Source organism: Dendropsophus ebraccatus, chromosome 6, assembly GCF_027789765.1.
Source record: "Dendropsophus ebraccatus isolate aDenEbr1 chromosome 6, aDenEbr1.pat, whole genome shotgun sequence".
NCBI lineage: Eukaryota > Metazoa > Chordata > Amphibia > Anura > Hylidae > Dendropsophus > Dendropsophus ebraccatus.
This window is the reverse complement of record NC_091459.1, coordinates 55,934,113-55,940,112: the sequence shown is the minus strand read 5'-3', so window position 1 is coordinate 55,940,112 and position 6,000 is coordinate 55,934,113.

Below are 6,000 nucleotides of genomic sequence, written 5' to 3'. Positions count from 1 at the left end.
GCAAGGCAAAACAGAAATAGCATAAACTAGGAATATCACAAGAGCTTTAATAATAATAATAATAACTTTTATTGGCAGAATTCATAGAGAAAAGTCAGAAAGTTTTTGTTCCTTGATTCTGAATCCATGTCTTTCTAGATGTTCCAAATGATTGGTCTTAGGAAAAAAACAACTCATTGCAATAATAACTTTAAATACTTAAAGAGACACCACATATTTTAGGCTATGTTCACACACAGTATGTTTGCTCAATATTTTGGTCACTATTTTGCAACCAAAACCAGAAGTGGATTGAAAAACACAGAAAGGCTATGTGCACTCACTGTTGAAATTGAGTGGATGGCCGCCCTATAATGGCAAATATTTGCCGTTATTTCCAAACAATAGCTGTTCATGCAGAACATCTAACATTGTGCATGTCTTGTCCATATCAGCACGATTATGCTGATATGGTTCCCAGCAGAAGAGTATAGATCCACTGTGCAGTGCAAGGAGTTTTATTCCACCTGTCAATCATCCCGCACTGCGCGCTGACAGGCAGAGAGCTGTGACTAGTAACAGACGGCCCTCCGCTCAGATGACTAGTTGCCGCCCCTCTCCTGGCCTTGTGAGCCGGAATAAAATGCTTTTTTCCCACAATGTAGTGCCACCGCTGCAGATACTGTGCAACTGGGAACCATATCAGCACATTCATGGTTCTCTTTAATATTAACAGATCGATTCACAAATGAGACAAGCTTCACTACAAGAACAGAGACTGCTATAGCAGAGCACTTCATAGTAATACCCATATGCCCCCCGGCCCGGTCCCCCCCCCCCTGTGCCGTTAAAGGGCTGCGGCCGCCAGACCTCTTGTAAGTTCAGTGAGCTTCCGGGACGCCAGCCCCGGCTGGAAGCTCACTAATGCAGCACTGCCGCGCCTGGACTTCTCCTTGCTCCTGCTCGGCAGCTGACATGTGACGTCATTAAGTCACATGTCAGCCGACGAGCAGTAGAGAGGAGAAGTCCGGGCACCGCGGTGCTGCATCAGTGAGCTTCCGGCCGGGGCGGGCATCCCGGAAACTCATTGAACCTACAAGAGAAGCTGCCAGGCCAGAGGGAGATCCAGGATCCAGGTGAGGTGAGTGTATTTTGTATTTTAATTTTTTACATAAATGCTGCAATGTGGGGGCTGCACAGGGGGTCTATACTATGGGAGGGGGCTGCACAGGGGGTCTATACTATGGGAGGGGGCTGCACAGGGGGTCTATACTATGGGAGGGGGCTTCACATGGGGTATATACTGGGGGGCTACACAGGGGGTCTATACTGTGGGGGGGGGCTGCACAAGGGGTCTATACTGGGGGGGCTACACAGGGGGTCTATACTGTGGGGGGGTGCACAGGGGGTCTATACTATGAGGGGGGCTGCACAGGGGGTCTATACTATGGGAGGGGGGCTGCACAGGGGGTCTATACTATAAGGGGGGTTACTGAGAGGGTCTGTACTGTGGGGGGGAGCTACACAGGGGGTCTATACTATGGGAGAGGGCTGCACTGGGGGTCTATACTGGGGTGGGGATACACAGGGGGTCTATACTGTGTGGGGGGGCTACACAGTGGGTCTAAACTATAAGGGGGGGGTGCACAGGGGGTTTATACTATGAGGGGGCTGCACAGGGGCTCTATACTTTGGGAGGGGGTCTATACTATGAGGGGGGTTATTTAGGGGGTCTGTACTGTTGGGGGGGGGCTACACAGGGAGTCTATACTGTAGGGGGGGCTACACAGGGGGTCTATACTGTGGGGGGCTACACAGGGGGTTTATACTGTGGGGGGGCTACACAGGGGGTCTATACTGTGGTGGGGGCTACACAGGGGGTCTATACTGTGGGGGGGGCTACACAGGGGTTCTATACTGTGGGGGGGGGCTACACAGGGGGTCTATACTATGGGGGGGGGGGCTACACAGGGAATCTATACTGTAGGGGGGGCTACACAGGGGGTCTATACTGTGTGGGAGGGCTACACAGGGGGTCTATACTGTGTGGGAGGGCTACACAGGGGGTCTATACTGTGGGGGCAACACAGCGGGTCTATACTATGGGGGGCTACACAGGGTCTATACTGTGGGGGTGGGCTACAAAGGGGGTCTATACTGTGGGGGGCTACACAGGGGGTCTATACTGTGTGGGGGGGGGGTTACACAGGGGGTCTATACTATGGGGGGGCTACACAGGGAGTCTACTGGGGGGGCAACATAGCGGGTCTATACTATGGGGGCTACAAAGGGGCCTATACTATGGGGGGCTACAATGGGGCCTATACTATGGGGACTACACATGGGGTCTATACTATGGGGGGGCTACACAGGGGGCCTATACTATGTGGGGACTACACAGGGGGCCTATATGATGTGGGGGAGACACGGGGGATCCTATACTATGTGGGGGCTACCTGGGGGTCTCCACTCTGGGGGGCTACAAAAGGGAGGCTATACTATGTGAGGGCTACAAAGGGGCCTACACTATGTGGGGGCTACACAAGTACCTATACTATGTGGTGGTTACACAAGGGGCTATACTATGTGGGGGCTACAAAGCGGCCTAACCTATGTGGAGACTACTCTGAGGGGTTTATACTATGGGGGTTACACAGGGGGCTACACTACATGGGTCTACTATACAGGAAAGCAGTGGGGCTATATAACATGGGGCTGCTGCACAGGGAAAGGCGGGTTATACTACATGGGGCTGCTGCATGTGGGGGGCTATAATTTATGGGGACTGCTTTACAAAAGGGGTATATACTATATGGAGGCATGAGGGTTCTATAGTATATGCAGGAACACAGGGAACCTAATACTATGTGGGGTTATGGAGGAAGCCTATATGGGAGCACAAAGAGGGCATATGGAGCATAAAGAGGGTCAAAGTATATTGCACAGAGAGGGAACTAACTACTATAGGGGGCATAAAAGAGTGACCTTATACCGTATGGGGGCAGAGCAAACAGGAGGGCTATTACTAAATGGAAGCACAGATGGGGGCATAATAATATATGGGAACATAGAGGGGCCTGGCTACTAGTGGGAGGCTCAAACTGGGGCTATCTGCTATCTGGGGCACAGAGGAGCAATGTAACTGTGATTCAATGGAGACAACTTGAGAAGTCTTTGTGATAGCCGGGCCGGATGGAGAAGAAAAGGAAAAATGAACAACCATGATTAGCAAAAACGTTGCTTGCAGTTCATACAGAGAAGACGCCCCCTGTGAGTCATTGGATGTAGCTGCACTATAATCACTTATTATGTCTGCAGAACCTGCGTATGCTGGATCTACCTCTATATGGTCACTGCTTAGGGACTAAAGTGGTATTATCCAGTTACTGTATTGTGAAGATGGTAGTGGTCATGGTGTATTATTTGCCCTGTGTATACTGGTGTCATTGGTAATATTTGTGTTTATATGGTGGATTTTATTCTGTATCAGTATTCAGTTTTTTGGGAAAAAGCAGCCATGTTTTTTGAATCCTGCATAGGTAGGCATCACTGAATGAGGCGGGTAAGAAAGGTGGGAGATTCTCTATAATGGCACATTCTGCCTGAGACTGCGTCTGATCAGTTCTGCATTCTGTACTTTAATCGGCAGTGTGATAATACTTTCCAGTGCACCTATGTATTATCTGTTATATCGCTCTTTGTGTAGTGGTAGTGGACACTTATTTCTGTCATTAGTGTCTGTGGTCCTTTTTTTTCCCCCTTCTTGTGATGATGATGGAGGTCACCCTATGAAATGAGTGGCAAAGGTTGTGACCTAGTAAATCAGAGTTTGCCACAGCTTGCATTGGGCTCTGTCTTAAAGGGAATGTGTCGCAAAGAAAAAAAAAATTGAAAGTGTTAAAACTGAATTTGTTATTTTTTTTTGTTAATTTATATGTGTTTTTCATTTTTTTTCATGTAAGGAAATATGAAAAATTAACAATCTAATTTTCTATATTTCCCAGTGATGGACACCAGGGGGAGCTCCAGCAGGAAACTGCTGGTAAAAGCAGCCTGAAAGACGGATGCTGAAAAAAAGAGGCAGTCCCTGCTCAACTGCTGTGACATTAGCACCTCTCTCCTCTTTTCACAGGGAAACAAAGAGGGTAAAGGTGCTATTATCTGTACTGCTGGGCAGCCCCATTTTGTTGTTGTCTGCACAACAGTACAGATACAAGCGTGTCCCTAGCCTTTCTAAATAAACCTCAGCTGCTGCAGAACCTCCTAATACACCTCAACCTGCTGCAAAAACCACATACAGCTCGCCTGCCCACACTCACCTCCCGCACTTCTCATCGCCCATCCCCCGAATGCACATAGTATTGTTATTACACTCACAGCTCATTCCTGTACACTTGGGATCAGCAAATGTGCAGCAGTAGCGAAACCCTTCGCTATGCTCGGCCGTCAGCCGTCTGCATTAGAGCTCCGCTCCAGGTGTCTAGAAAATCTGGGTACAGCTCTGGGGAACTTCTCCCAGGACTGTATCCAGCTTTTCCTAACACCTGGAGCGGAGCTCTAATGCAGCCGGCTGACGGCCGAGCATAGCGAAGGGTTTCGCTACTGCTGCACATTTGCTGATCCTTAATGTACACTCATATAGGCAGCTCGTACATGCACTCTCATACAGGCAGCTCGTACATGCGCTCTCATACAGGCAGCTCGTACATGCGCTCTCATACAGGCAGCTCGTACATGCGCTCTCATACAGGCAGCTCATACATGCGCTCTCATACAGGCAGCTCGTATATGCGCTCTCATACAGGCAGCTCGTACATGCATTCTCATACAGGCAGCTCGTACATGCGCTCTCATACAGGCAGCGCATTCATGCACTCTCATACAGGCAGCTTATTCATGCACTCTCATACAGGCATCTCATTTATGCACTCTCATACAGGCAGCACGTACATGCACTCTCATACAGGCAGCTTATTCATGCACTCTCATACAGGCATCTCATTCATGCACTCTCATACAGGAAGCTTATTTATGCACTCTCATACAGGCAGCTCGTACATGCACTCTCATACAGGCAGCTCGTACATGCACTCTCATACAGGCAGCTTGTACATGCACTCTCATATAGGCAGCTTGCACATGCACTCTCATACAGGCAGCTCATTAATGCACTCTCATACAGGCAGCACGTACATGCACTCTCATACAGGCAGCACGTACATGCACTCTTATACAGGCAGCTTATTCATGCACTCTCATACAGGCAGCTCTTACATACACTCTCATACAGGCAGCTCGTACATGCACTCTCATACAGGCAGCTCGTACATGCACTCTTATACAGGCAGCACGTACATGCACTCTCATACAGGCAGCACGTACATGCACTCTCATACAGGCAGCACGTACATGCACTCTCATACAGACAGCACGTATATGCACTCTCATACAGGCAGCGCGTACATGCACTCTCATACAGGCAGCACGTACATGCACTCTCATACAGGCAGCTTATTCATGCACTCTCATACAGGCAGCACGTACATGCACTCTCATACAGGCATCTCGTTCATGCACTCTCATACAGGCAGCTCGTACATGCACTCTCATACAGGCAGCACGTACATGCACTCTCATACAGGCAGCACGTACATGCACTCTCATACAGGCAGCACGTACATGCACTCTCATACAGACAGCACGTATATGCACTCTCATACAGGCAGCGCGTACATGCACTCTCATACAGGCAGCACGTACATGCACTCTCATACAGGCAGCACGTACATGCACTCTCATACAGTCAGCACGTACATGCACTCTCATACAGCCATCTCATTTATGCACTCTCATACAGGCAGCACGTACATGCACTCTCATACAGCCATCTCATTTATGCACTCTCATACAGGCAGCACGTACATGCACTCTCAAACAGGCAGCTCGTACATGCACTCTCATACAGGCAGCTCGTACATGCACTCTCATACAGGCATCTCATTCATGCACTCTCATACAGGC